The sequence below is a fragment of the Pan paniscus genome, chromosome 18, assembly GCF_029289425.2.
Source record: "Pan paniscus chromosome 18, NHGRI_mPanPan1-v2.0_pri, whole genome shotgun sequence".
Lineage (NCBI taxonomy): Eukaryota > Metazoa > Chordata > Mammalia > Primates > Hominidae > Pan > Pan paniscus.
In genome coordinates, this window is record NC_073267.2 from 44,114,213 (window position 1) to 44,130,940 (window position 16,728).

Sequence of the window (16,728 nt, forward strand, 5' to 3'; positions counted from 1 at the left end):
CGGAATGGAATGGAATGGAATGGAATCAACACGAAGGAAATGAAATGGATTGGAATGGAATGGAGTGGAATGGAATGGAATGGAATGGAATGGAATCAACCAGAATGGAATGGAATGGCATGGCATGGAATGGAATCAACACGAATGGAAGGGAATGGAATGGAATGTATCGGAATGGAATGGAATAGAATGGAATGGGATGGAATGGAAGGGAATGGAATGGATTCAACACGAAGGGAATGGAATGGAATGGAATGGAATGGAATGGAATGAACCCGAATGGAATGGAATGCAATGGAATATAATGGAAAGGAATGGAATGGAATGGAATCAACCCGAATGGATTGAAATTGAATGGAATGGAATGAAACGGATTGGAAAGGAATGGAATGGAATGGAATGGAATGGAATGGAATGGAATGCAATCAACCACCGAGGAATGGAGTGGAATGGAATGGAATGCAATGGAATGGAATGGAATTAATCGGAATGGAATGGAATGGAACGGAATGGAATGGAATGGAAAGGAATGGCATGGAATCAATCGGAATGAAATGGAATGGATTGGAATGGAACGCAATGGATTCTACCCGAATGGAACGGAATGGAATGGAATGGAATGGAATGGAATGAACCCGAATAGAATGGAATGGAAAGAATGGAAAGGAATGGAATGGAATGTTCTGGATTGGAATGGAAGCAACTCGAATGGAATGGAATGGAATGGAATTGAAGCAAATGGAATCGAATAGGATCAACCAGAATGGAATGTAATGGAATGGAATGGAATGGAATCAACCCGAATGGAATGAAATGGAATGGAATGGAATGCAATGGAATCAACCGGAATGGAATGGAATGGAATGTTATGTAATGGAATGTTCTTGACTGGAATGGAAGCATCCCGAATGGAATGGAATGGAATGGAATCGAATGGGAAGGAATGGAATGGAATTAACCCGAATGTAATGGAATGGAATGGAATGGAATCAACCCAAATATAATGGAATGGTATGGAATGGAATTGAACGGCAACAACCCAAAAGGAATGGAATGGAATGGCGTGGAATGGAATGGTATCAACACGAATGGAATGGAATGTAATCATCCAGAATGGAATGGATTGGAATGGAATGGAATGGAATAGAATGAAATGGAATGGAAACATCCCGAGTGGAATGGAATGGAATGGAATGGAATGGAATGGAATGGAATGGAATTGAATGGAATGAACCCGAATGGAACGGAATGGAATGTAATGGAAAGGAATGGAATGGAATGTTCTGGATCGGAATGGAAGCAACCAGAATGGAATGGAATGGAATGGAAATGAAGGGAATGGAATGGAATGGAATCGACCAGAATGGAATGGAGTGGAATGGAATGGAATCAACCCGAATGGAATGAAATGGAATGGAATGGAAAGCAATGTAATGGAATGGAATGGAATCAAACCGAATGGAGTGGAATGGAATGGAATGGAATGGAATGGAATCAAAACGAAAGGAATGGAATGGAATGTAAAGGGATAAACCGGAATGGAAAGGAATGGATAGGAATGGAATGGAATGTTCTTGACTGGAATGGAAGCATCCCGAATGGAATGGAATGAAAGGGAATCGAATGGAATGGAATGGAATGGAATTAACCCGAATGTAATGTAATGGAATGGAATGGAATGGAATGGAATCAACCCAAATGGAATAGAATGGTGTTGAATGGAATGGAATGGCATCAACCCTAATGGAATGGAATGGAATGGAATGGAATCAACCCGAATGGATTGAAATTGAATGGAATGGAATGAAACGGATTGGAAAGGAATGGAATGGAATGGAATGGAATGGAATGGAATGGAATGGAATCAACCACAGAGGAATGGAGTGGAATGGAATGGAATGCAGTGGAATGACATGGAATTAATCGGAATGGAATGGAACGGAATGGAATGGAAAGGAATGGCATGGAATCAATCGGAATTGAATGGAATGGATTGGAATGGAACGGAATGGATTCTACCAGAATGGAACGGAATGGAATGGAATGGAATGGAATGAACCCGAATAGAATGGAATGGAAAGAATGGAAAGGAATGGAATGGAATGTTCTGGAATGGAATGGAAGCAACTCGAATGGAATGGAATGGAATGGAATTGAAGCGAATGGAATCGAATAGGATCAACCAGAATGGAATGTAATGGAATGTAATGGAATGGAATCAACCCGAATGGAATGAAATGGAATGGAATGGAATGCAATGGAATCAACCGGAATGGAATGGAATGGAATGGAATGGAATGGAATGTTCTTGACTGGAATGGAAGCATCCCGAATGGAATGGAATGGAATGGAATCGAATGGAACGGAATGGAATGGAATGAACCCGAATGGAATGGAATAGAATGGAATGGAATGGAATGCAATGGAATCAACCCGAATGGAATGGAATGGAATGGAATGGAATGGAATGGAATGGAATGGAAAGGGATGGAATGGAATCAACGCGAATAGAATGGAATGGAATGGAATAGAATGGAATGGAATGGAATAGAATGGAATGGAATGGAATCAACTCGTATGGAATGGAATGGAATGGAATGGAATTAAACAGAATGGAATAGAATGGAATGGAATGGAATGGAATGGAATGAACCGGAATTGAATGGAACGGAATGGAATGTTCTGGATTGGAATGGAAGCAACCGAATGGCATGGAATGGAATGGAATGGAATGAAACCGAATGGATTGGAATGAAATGGAATGGAATGGAATGGAATGGAATCAACCCAAATGGAATGGGATGGAATGGACTGGAATGGAATGGAATGGAATGGAATGGAATGAACCGGTATGGAATGGTATGGATAGGAATGTAATAGAACGGAATCTACCCGAATGGAATGAAATGGAATGCAATGGAATGGAATAGAATGGAATGAAATGGAATGGAATGGAGTCAATCCGAATGGAATGGAATCGAATGGAATGGAATCAAAGCGAATTGAATGGAATGGAATGGAATAGAATGGAATGGAATGGAATCAACCCGAATGGAATGTAATGAAATGGAATGGAATGGAATGGAATGGAATCAACCAGAATGGAATGGAATGGAATGGAATGGAATGGAATGGAATCAAACAGAATGCAATGAAATGGAATGGAATGGAATGGAATGGAATGGAATCAACCAGAATGGAATGGAATGGTATGGATTGGAACGGAATGGAATCAACCCAAACGGAATGGAATGGAATGGAGTGGAATTGAAAGGAATAAACAGGAATGGAATGGTATGGAATGGAATGGAATGGAATCAAACGGAATGGAATGGATTGGAATGGCATAGAATGGAATGGAATGGAACGGAATGGAATGGAATGGAATGGAATGGAATGGAATGGAATGGAATAAACCCGAATGGAATGGAATGGAATGGAAAGAAATGGAATGGAATCAACCTGAGTGGAATGGAATGGAATGTTATGGAATGGAATGCAATGGAATGTAATGGAAAGGAATCAACCTGAATGGAATGGAATGCAATGGAATTGAATGGAATGGAATGGAATCCACGCAAATGGTATGGAATGGAAAGGAATGCAATGGAATCAACCCGAATGGAATGGAATGGAATGGGATGGAATGGAATGCAATGGGATGGAATGGAATCAACGTGAATAGAATGGAATGGAATGGAATAGAATGGAATGGAATGGAATAGGAAGAAATGGAATGGAATCAACCACAATGGAATTGAATGAAATGGAATGGAATGGAATTAACCGGAATGGAATGGAATGGAATGGTATGGATTGGAACGGAATGGAATCAACACAAACGGAATGGAATGGAATGGAGTGGAATGGAATGGAATGGAATGGAATGGAATCAACAGCAATGGAAAGGTATGGAATGGAATGGAATGGAATCATCCCTAATGGAATGGAATGGAATGGGATAGAATGGAATAGAATGGAATGGAATGGAATGGAATGGAATGGAATGGAATGGAATAAACCAGAATGGAATGGAATGGAATGGAATGGAATGGAAAGAAATGGAATGGAATCAACCGGAATGGAATGGAATGGAATGGAATGGAATGGAATGGAATGGAATGGAATCAACCCGAATGGAATGGAATGGAATGGAAGGGAATGGAATTCATTCAACCCGAAGGGAATGGAATGGAATGGAATGGAATGGAATGGAATGGAATGGAATGAACCCGATTGGAATGGAATGGAATGGAATATAATGGAAAGGAATGGAATGGAATGGATTCAACCCGAATGGAATGAAATTGAATGGAATGGAATGAAACGGAATGGAAAGGAATGGAATGGAATGGAATGGAAAGGAATCAACCACAATGGAATGGAGTGGAATGGAATGGAATGCAATGGAATGGAATGGAATCAATCGGAATGGAATGGAATGGAATGTTCTGGAATGGAATAGAAGCAACCCGAATGGAATGGAATGGAATGGAAGGCAATGGAATGGAGTGGAATGGCATGGAATTAACACGAATGGAATGGAAAGGAATGGAATCTAATGGAATGAAATGGAATGGAATCAACCCGAATGGAATGGAATGGAATGGAATGGAATCATCGAGAATGGAATGAAATGGAATGGAATGGAATTGAATGGAATGGAATGGAATCAACTCTAATGGAATGGAATGGAAGGGAACGGAATGGAATGGAATGGAATGGAATCAACACGAAGGAAATGAAATGGAATGGAATGGAATGGAATGGAATGGAATGGAATGGAATGGAATGGAATGGAATCAACCGGAATGGAATGGAATGGCATGGCATGGAATGGAATCAACACGAATGGAAGGGAATGGAATGGAATGTATCGGAATGGAATGGAATAGAATGGAATGGGATGGAATGGAAGGGAATGGAATGGATTCAACACGAAGGGAATGGAATGGAATGGAATGGAATGGAATGGAATGGAATGAACCCGAATGGAATGGAATGCAATGGAATATAATGGAAAGGAATGGAATGGAATGGAATCAACCCGAATGGATTGAAATTGAATGGAATGGAATGAAACGGATTGGAAAGGAATGGAATGGAATGGAATGCAATCAACCACAGAGGAATGGAGTGGAATGGAATGGAATGCAATGGAATGGAATGGAATTAATCGGAATGGAATGGAATGGAACGGAATGGAATGGAATGGAAAGGAATGGCATGGAATCAATCGGAATGAAATGGAATGGATTGGAATGGAACGGAATGGATTCTACCAGAATGGATCGGAATGGAATGGAATGGAATGGAATGAACCCGAATAGAATGGAATGGAAAGAATGGAAAGGAATGGAATGGAATGTTCTGGATTGGAATGGAAGCAACTCGAATGGAATGGAATGGAATGGAATTGAAGCGAATGGAATCGAATAGGATCAACCAGAATGGAATGTAATGGAATGGAATGGAATGGAATCAACCCGAATGGAATGAAATGGAATGGAATGGAATGCAATGGAATCAACCGGAATGGAATGGAATGGAATGGAATGGAATGGAATGGAATGGAATGTTCTTGACTGGAATGGAAGCATCCCGAATGGAAAGGAATGGAATGGAATCGAATGGGAAGGAATGGAATGGAATTAACCCGAATGTAATGGAATGGAATGGAATGGAATCAACCCAAATATAATGGAATGGTATGGAATGGAATTGAACGGCAACAACCCTAAAGGAATGGAATGGAATGGCGTGGAATGGAATGGTATCAACACGAATGGAATGGAATGTAATCATCCAGAATGGAATGGATTGGAATGGAATGGAATGGAATAGAATGAAATGGAATGGAAACATCCCGAGTGGAATGGAATGGAATGGAATGGAATGGAATTGAATGGAATGAACCCGAATGGAACGGAATGGAATGTAATGGAAAGGAATGGAATGGAATGTTCTGGATCGGAATGGAAGCAACCAGAATGGAATGGAATGGAATGGAAATGAAGGGAATGGAATGGAATGGAATCGACCAGAATGGAATGGAGTGGAATGGAATGGAATCAACCCGAATGGAATGAAATGGAATGGAATGGAAAGCAATGTAATGGAATGGAATGGAATCAAACCGAATGGAATGGAATGGAATGGAATGGAATCAAATCGAAAGGAATGGAATGCAATGTAAAGGGATAAACCGGAATGGAAACGAATGGATAGGAATGGAATGGAATGGAATGGAATGTTCTTGACTGGAATGGAAGCATCCCGAATGGAATGGAATGAAATGGAATCGAATGGAATGGAATGGAATGGAATTAACCCGAATGTAATGGAATGGAATGGAATGGAATGGAATGGAATGGAATCAACCCAAATGGAATAGAATGGTGTTGAATGGAATGGAATGGCATCAACCCTAATGGAATGGAATGGAATGGAATGGAATCAACCCGAATGGATTGAAATTGAATGGAATGGAATGAAACGGATTGGAAAGGAATGGAATGGAATGGAATGGAATGGAATGGAATCAACCACAGAGGAATGGAGTGGAATGGAATGGAATGCAATGGAATGGCATGGAATTAATCGGAATGGAATGGAATGGAACGGAATGGAATGGAAAGGAATGGCATGGAATCAATCGGAATGGAATGGAATGGATTGGAATGGAACGGAATGGATTCTACCAGAATGGAACGGAATGGAATGGAATGGAATGGAATGAACCCGAATAGAATGGAATGGAAAGAATGGAAAGCAATGGAATGGAATGTTCTGGAATGGAATGGAAGCAACTCGAATGGAATGGAATGGAATGGAATTGAAGCGAATGGAATAGAAAAGGATCAACCAGAATGGAATGTAATGGAATGTAATGGAATGGAATCAACCCGAATGGAATGAAATGGAATGGAATGGAATGCAATGGAATCAACCGGAATGGAATGGAATGGAATGGAATGGAATGGAATGGAATGGAATGTTCTTGACTGGAATGGAAGCATCCCGAATGGAATGGAATGGAATGGAATCGAATGGAACGGAATGGAATGGAATGAACCCGAATGGAATGGAATAGAATGGAATGGAATTGAATGCAATGGAATCAACCCGAATGGAATGGAATGGAATGGAATGGAATGGGATGGAATGGAATGGAAAGGGATGGAATGGAATCAACGCGAATAGAATGGAATGGAATGGAATAGAATGGAATGGAATGGAATAGAATGGAATGGAATGGAATCAACTCGAATGGAATGGAATGGAATGGAATTAAACAGAATGGAATAGAATGGAATGGAATGGAATGGAATGGAATGAACCGGAATTGAATGGAACGGAATGGAATGTTCTGGATTGGAATGGAAGCAACCGAATGGCATGGAATGGAATGGAATGGAATGAAACCGAATGGATTGGAATGAAATGGAATGGAATGGAATGGAATGGAATCAACCCAAATGGAATGGGATGGAATGGAATGGAATGGAATGGAATGGAATGGAATGAACCGGTATGGAATGGTATGGATAGGAATGGAATAGAACGGAATCTACCCGAATGGAATGAAATGGAATGCAATGGAATGGAATAGAATGGAATGAAATGGAATGGAATGGAGTCAATTCGAATGGAATGGAATCGAATGGAATGGAATCAAAGCGAATTCAATGGAATGGAATGGAATAGAATGGAATGGAATGGAATCAACCCGAATGGAATGTAATGAAATGGAATGGAATGGAATGGAATGGAATCAACCAGAATGGAATGGAATGGAATGGAATGGAATGGAATCAAACAGAATGCAATGAAATGGAATGGAATGGAATGGAATGGAATCAACCCGAATGGAATGGAATGGTATGGATTGGAACGGAATGGAATCAACCCAAACGGAATGGAATGGAATGGAGTGGAATTGAAAGGAATCAACAGGAATGGAATGGTATGGAATGGAATGGAATGGAATCAAACGGAATGGAATGGATTGGAATGGCATAGAATGGAATGGAATGGAACGGAATGGAATGGAATGGAATGGAATGGAATGGAATGGAATGGAATAAACCCGAATGGAATGGAATGGAATGGAAAGAAATGGAATGGAATCAACCTGAGTGGAAAGGAATGGAATGTTATGGAATGGAATGCAATGGAATGGAATGGAAAGGAATCAACCCGAATGGAGTGGAATGCAATGGAATTGAATGGAATGGAATGGAATCCACGCAAATGGTATGGAATGGAATGGAATGCAATGGAATCAACCCGAATGGAATGGAATGGAATGGGATGGAATGGAATGGAATGGGATGGAATGGAATCAACGCGAATAGAATGGAATGGAATGGAATAGAATGGAATGGAATGGAATAGGAAGAAATGGAATGGAATCAACCAGAATGGAATTGAATGAAATGGAATGGAATGGAATTAACCGGAATGGAATGGAATGGAATGGTATGGATTGGAACGGAATGGAATCAACACAAACGGAATGGAATGGAATGGAGTGGAATGGAATGGAATGGAATGGAATGGAATCAACAGCAATGGAAAGGTATGGAATGGAATGGAATGGAATCATCCCGAATGGAATGGAATGGAATGGGATAGAATGGAATGGAATGGAATGGAATGGAATGGAATGGAATGGAATGGAATGGAATAAACCAGAATGGAATGGAATGGAATGGAATGGAATGGAAAGAAATGGAATGGAATCAACCGGATTGGAATGGAATGGAATGGAATGGAATCATCCCGAATGGAATGGAATGGAGTGGGATAGAATGGAATAGAATGGAATGGAATGGAATGGAATGGAATGGAATGGAATAAACCAGAATGGAATGGAATCATCCCGAATGGAATGGAATGGAATGGGATAGAATGGAATAGAATGGAATGTAATGGAATGGAATGGAATGGAATAAACCAGAATGGAATGGAATGGAATGGAATGGAATGGAAAGAAATGGAATGGAATCAACCGGAATGAAATGGAATGGAATGGAATGGAATGGAATGGAATGGAATCAACCCGAATGGAATGGAATGGAATGGAAGGGAATGGAATTTATTCAACCCGAAGGGAATGGAATGGAATGGAATGGAATGGAATGGAATGGAATGAACCCGAATGGAATGGAATGGAATGGAATATAATGGAAAGGAATGGAATGGAATGGATTCAACCCGAATGGAATGAAATTGAATGGAATGGAATGAAACGGAATGGAAAGGAATGGAATGGAATGGAATGGAAAGGAATCAACCACAATGGAATGCAGTGGAATGGAATGGAATGCAATGGAATGGAATGGAATCAATCGGAATGGAATGGAATGGAATGTTCTGGAATGGAATAGAAGCAACCCGAATGGAATGGAAGGCAATGGAATGGAGTGGAATGGCATGGAATTAACACGAATTGAATGGAAAGGAATGGAATCTAATGGAATGAAATGGAATGGAATCAACCCGAATGGAATGGAATGGAATGGAATGGAATGGAATCATCGAGAATGGAATGAAATGGAATGGAATGGAATTGAATGGAATGGAATGGAATCAACTCTAATGGAATGGAATGGAATGGAAGGGAACGGAATGGAATGGAATGGAATGGAATCAACACGAAGGAAATGAAATGGAATGGAATGGAATGGAATGGAATGGAATGGAATGGAATGGAATCAACCGGAATGGAATGGAATGGCATGGCATGGAATGGAATCAACACGAATGGAAGGGAATGGAATGGAATGTATCGGAATGGAATGGAATAGAATGGAATGGGATGGAATGGAAGGGAATATAATGGATTCAACACGAAGGGAATGGAATGGAATGGAATGGAATGGAATGGAATGGAATGAACCCGAATGGAATGGAATGCAATGGAATATAATGGAAAGGAATGGAATGGAATGGAATCAACCCGAATGGATTGAAATTGAATGGAATGGAATGAAACGGATTGGAAAGGAATGGAATGGAATGGAATGCAATCAACCACAGAGGAATGGAGTGGAATGGAATGGAATGGAGTGGAATGGAATGGAATGCAATGGAATGGAATGGAATTAATCGGAATGGAATGGAATGGAACGGAATGGAATGGAATGGAAAGGAATGGCATGGAATCAATCGGAATGAAATGGAATGGATTGGAATGGAACGGAATGGATTCTACCAGAATGGATCGGAATGGAATGGAATGGAATGGAATGAACCCGAATAGAATGGAATGGAAAGAATGGAAAGGAATGGAATGGAATGTTCTGGATTGGAATGGAAGCAACTCGAATGGAATGGAATGGAATGGAATTGAAGCGAATGGAATCGAATAGGATCAACCAGAATGGAATGTAATGGAATGGAATGGAATGGAATCAACCCGAATGGAATGAAATGGAATGGAATGGAATGCAATGGAATCAACCGGAATGGAATGGAATGGAATGGAATGGAATGGAATGGAATGGAATGTTCTTGACTGGAATGGAAGCATCCCGAATGGAAAGGAATGGAATGGAATCGAATGGGAAGGAATGGAATGGAATTAACCCGAATGTAATGGAATGGAATGGAATGGAATCAACCCAAATATAATGGAATGGTATGGAATGGAATTGAACGGCAACAACCCTAAAGGAATGGAATGGAATGGCGTGGAATGGAATGGTATCAACACGAATGGAATGGAATGTAATCATCCAGAATGGAATGGATTGGAATGGAATGGAATGGAATAGAATGAAATGGAATGGAAACATCCCGAGTGGAATGGAATGGAATGGAATGGAATGGAATTGAATGGAATGAACCCGAATGGAACGGAATGGAATGTAATGGAAAGGAATGGAATGGAATGTTCTGGATCGGAATGGAAGCAACCAGAATGGAATGGAATGGAATGGAAATGAAGGGAATGGAATGGAATGGAATCGACCAGAATGGAATGGAGTGGAATGGAATGGAATCAACCCGAATGGAATGAAATGGAATGGAATGGAAAGCAATGTAATGGAATGGAATGGAATCAAACCGAATGGAATGGAATGGAATGGAATGGAATCAAATCGAAAGGAATGGAATGCAATGTAAAGGGATAAACCGGAATGGAAACGAATGGATAGGAATGGAATGGAATGGAATGGAATGTTCTTGACTGGAATGGAAGCATCCCGAATGGAATGGAATGAAATGGAATCGAATGGAATGGAATGGAATGGAATTAACCCGAATGTAATGGAATGGAATGGAATGGAATGGAATGGAATGGAATGGAATCAACCCAAATGGAATAGAATGGTGTTGAATGGAATGGAATGGCATCAACCCTAATGGAATGGAATGGAATGGAATGGAATCAACCCGAATGGATTGAAATTGAATGGAATGGAATGAAACGGATTGGAAAGGAATGGAATGGAATGGAATGGAATGGAATGGAATGGAATGGAATCAACCACAGAGGAATGGAGTGGAATGGAATGGAATGCAATGGAATGGCATGGAATTAATCGGAATGGAATGGAATGGAACGGAATGGAATGGAAAGGAATGGCATGGAATCAATCGGAATGGAATGGAATGGATTGGAATGGAACGGAATGGATTCTACCAGAATGGAACGGAATGGAATGGAATGGAATGGAATGAACCCGAATAGAATGGAATGGAAAGAATGGAAAGCAATGGAATGGAATGTTCTGGAATGGAATGGAAGCAACTCGAATGGAATGGAATGGAATGGAATTGAAGCGAATGGAATCGAAAAGGATCAACCAGAATGGAATGTAATGGAATGTAATGGAATGGAATCAACCCGAATGGAATGAAATGGAATGGAATGGAATGCAATGGAATCAACCGGAATGGAATGGAATGGAATGGAATGGAATGGAATGGAATGTTCTTGACTGGAATGGAAGCATCCCGAATGGAATGGAATGGAATGGAATCGAATGGAACGGAATGGAATGGAATGAACCCGAATGGAATGGAATAGAATGGAATGGAATGGAATGCAATGGAATCAACCCGAATGGAATGGAATGGAATGGAATGGAATGGAATGGGATGGAATGGAATGGAAAGGGATGGAATGGAATCAACGCGAATAGAATGGAATGGAATGGAATAGAATGGAATGGAATGGAATAGAATGGAATGGAATGGAATCAACTCGAATGGAATGGAATGGAATGGAATTAAACAGAATGGAATAGAATGGAATGGAATGGAATGGAATGGAATGAACCGGAATTGAATGGAACGGAATGGAATGTTCTGGATTGGAATGGAAGCAACCGAATGGCATGGAATGGAATGGAATGGAATGAAACCGAATGGATTGGAATGAAATGGAATGGAATGGAATGGAATGGAATCAAGCCAAATGGAATGGGATGGAATGGAATGGAATGGAATGGAATGGAATGGAATGAACCGGTATGGAATGGTATGGATAGGAATGGAATAGAACGGAATCTACCCGAATGGAATGAAATGGAATGCAATGGAATGGAATAGAATGGAATGAAATGGAATGGAATGGAGTCAATTCGAATGGAATGGAATCGAATGGAATGGAATCAAAGCGAATTCAATGGAATGGAATGGAATAGAATGGAATGGAATGGAATCAACCCGAATGGAATGTAATGAAATGGAATGGAATGGAATGGAATGGAATCAACCAGAATGGAATGGAATGGAATGGAATGGAATGGAATCAAACAGAATGCAATGAAATGGAATGGAATGGAATGGAATGGAATCAACCCGAATGGAATGGAATGGTATGGATTGGAACGGAATGGAATCAACCCAAACGGAATGGAATGGAATGGAGTGGAATTGAAAGGAATCAACAGGAATGGAATGGTATGGAACGGAATGGAATGGAATCAAACGGAATGGAATGGATTGGAATGGCATAGAATGGAATGGAATGGAACGGAATGGAATGGAATGGAATGGAATGGAATGGAATGGAATGGAATGGAATGGAATAAACCCGAATGGAATGGAATGGAATGGAAAGAAATGGAATGGAATCAACCTGAGTGGAAAGGAATGGAATGTTATGGAATGGAATGCAATGGAATGGAATGGAAAGGAATCAACCCAAATGGAATGGAATGCAATGGAATTGAATGGAATGGAATGGAATCCACGCAAATGGTATGGAATGGAATGGAATGCAATGGAATCAACCCGAATGGAATGGAATGGAATGGGATGGAATGGAATGGAATGGGATGGAATGGAATCAACGCGAATAGAATGGAATGGAATGGAATAGAATGGAATGGAATGGAATAGGAAGAAATGGAATGGAATCAACCAGAATGGAATTGAATGAAATGGAATGGAATGGAATTAACCGGAATGGAATGGAATGGAATTGTATGGACTGGAACGGAATGGAATCAACACAAAAGGAATGGAATGGAATGGAGTGGAATGGAATGGAATGGAATGGAATGGAATCAACAGCAATGGAAAGGTATGGAATGGAATGGAATGGAATCATCCCGAATGGAATGGAATGGAATGGGATAGAATGGAATAGAATGGAGTGGAATGGAATGGAATGGAATGGAATGGAATGGAATGGAATGGAATAAACCAGAATGGAATGGAATGGAATGGAATGGAATGGAAAGAAATGGAATGGAATCAACCGGAATGGAATGGAATGGAATGGAATGGAATGGAATGGAATGGAATGGAATGGAATCAACCCGAATGGAATGGAATGGAGTGGAAGGGAATGGAATTTATTCAACCCGAAGGGAATGGAATGGAATGGAATGGAATGGAATGGAATGGAATGGAATGAACCCGAATGGAATGGAATGGAATGGAATATAATGGAAAGGAATGGAATGGATTGGATTCAACCCGAATGGAATGAAATTGAATGGAATGGAATGAAACGGAATGGAAAGGAATGGAATGGAATGGAATGGAAAGGAATCAACCACAATGGAATGGAGTGGAATGGAATGGAATGCAATGGAATGGAATGGAATCAATCGGAATGGAATGGAATGGAATGTTCTGGAATGGAATAGAAGCAACCCGAATGGAATGGAATGGAATGGAAGGCAATGGAATGGAGTGGAATGGCATGGAATTAACACGAATGGAATGGAAAGGAATGGAATCTAATGGAATGAAATGGAATGGAATCAACCCGAATGGAATGGAATGGAATGGAATGGAATCATCGAGAATGGAATGAAATGGAATGGAATGGAATTGAATGGAATGGAATGCAATCAACTCTAATGGAATGGAATGGAAGGGAACGGAATGGAATGGAATGGAATGGAATCAACACGAAGGAAATGAAATGGAATGGAATGGAATGGAATGGAATGGAATCAACCGGAATGGAATGGAATGGCATGGCATGGAATGGAATCAACACGAATGGAAGGGAATGGAATGGAATGTATCGGAATGGAATGGAATAGAATGGAATGGGATGGAATGGAAGGGAATGGAATGGATTCAACACGAAGGGAATGGAATGGAATGGAATGGAATGGAATGGAATGGAATGAACCCGAATGGAATGGAATGCAATGAAATATAATGGAAAGGAATGGAATGGAATGCAATCAACCCGAATGGATTGAAATTGAATGGAATGGAATGAAACGGATTGGAAAGGAATGGAATGGAATGGAATGCAATCAACCACAGAGGAATGGAGTGGAATGGAATGGAATGCAATGGAATGGAATGGAATTAATCGGAATGGAATGGAATGGAACGGAATGGAATGGAATGGAAAGTAATGGCATGGAATCAATCGGAATGAAATGGAATGGATTGGAATGGAACGGAATGGATTCTACCAGAATGGAACGGAATGGAATGGAATGGAATGGAATGAACCCGAATAGAATGGAATAGAAAGAATGGAAAGGAATGGAATGGAATGTTCTGGATTGGAATGGAAGCAACTCGAATGGAATGGAATGGAATGGAATTGAAGCGAATGGAATCGAATAGGATCAACCAGAATGGAATGTAATGGAATGGAATGGAATGGAATCAACCCGAATGGAATGAAATGGAATGGAATGGAATGCAATGGAATCAACCGGAATGGAATGGAATGGAATGTTATGTAATGGAATGTTCTTGACTGGAATGGAAGCATCCCGAATGGAATGGAATGGAATGGAATCGAATGGGAAGGAATGGAATGGAATTAACCCGAATGTAATGGAATGGAATGGAATGGAATGAACCCAAATATAATGGAATGGTATGGAATGGAATTGAATGGCAACAACCCTAAAGGAATGGAATGGAATGGCGTGGAATGGAATGGTATCAACACGAATGGAATGGAATGTAATCATCCAGAATGGAATGGATTGGAATGGAATGGAATGGAATAGAATGAAATGGAATGGAAACATCCCGAGTGGAATGGAATGGAATGGAATGGAATGGAATTGAATGGAATGAACCCGAATGGAACGGAATGGAATGTAATGGAAAGGAATGGAATGGAATGTTCTGGATCGGAATGGAAGCAACCAGAATGGAATGGAATGGAATGGAAATGAAGGGAATGGAATGGAATGGAATCGACCAGAATGGAATGGAGTGGAATGGAATGGAATCAACCTGAATGGAATGAAATGGAATGGAATGGAAAGCAATGTAATGGAATGGAATGGAATCAAACCGAATGGAATGGAATGGAATGGAATGGAATGGAATGGAATCAAAACGAAAGGAATGGAATGGAATGTAAACGGATAAACCGGAATGGAAAGGAATGGATAGGAATGGAATGGAATGGAATGGAATGTTCTTGACTGGAATGGAAGCATCCCGAATGGAATGGAATGAAATGGAATCGAATGGAATGGAATGGAATGGAATTAACCCGAATGTAATGGAATGGAATGGAATGGAATGGAATGGAATCAACCCAAATGGAATAGAATGGTGTTGAATGGAATGGAATGGCATCAACCCTAATGGAATGGAATGGAATGGAATGGAATCAACCCGAATGGATTGAAATTGAATGGAATGGAATGAAACGGATTGGAAAGGAATGGAATGGAATGGAATGGAATGGAATCAACCACAGAGGAATTCAGTGGAATGGAATGGAATGGAAAGGAATGGCATGGAATCAGTCGGAATGGAATGGAATGGATTGGAATGGAACGGAATGGATTCTACCAGAATGGAACGGAATGGAATGGAATGGAATGGAATGAACCCGAATAGAATGGAATGGAAAGAATGGAAAGGAATGGAATGGAATGTTCTGGAATGGAATGGAAGCAACTCGAATGGAATGGAATGGAATGGAATTGAAGCGAATGGAATCGAATAGGATCAACCAGAATGGAATGTAATGGAATGTAATGGAATGGAATCAACCCGAATGGAATGAAATGGAATGGAATGGAATGCAATGGAATCAACCGGAATGGAATGGAATGGAATGGAATGGAATGGAATGGAATGTTCTTGACTGGAATGGAAGCATCCCGAATGGAATGGAATGGAATGGAATCGAATGGAACGGAATGGAATGGAATGAACCCGAATGGAATGGAATAGAATGGAATGGAATGGAATGCAATGGAATCAGCCTGAATGGAATGGAATGGAATGGAATGGAATGGAATGGGATGGAATGGA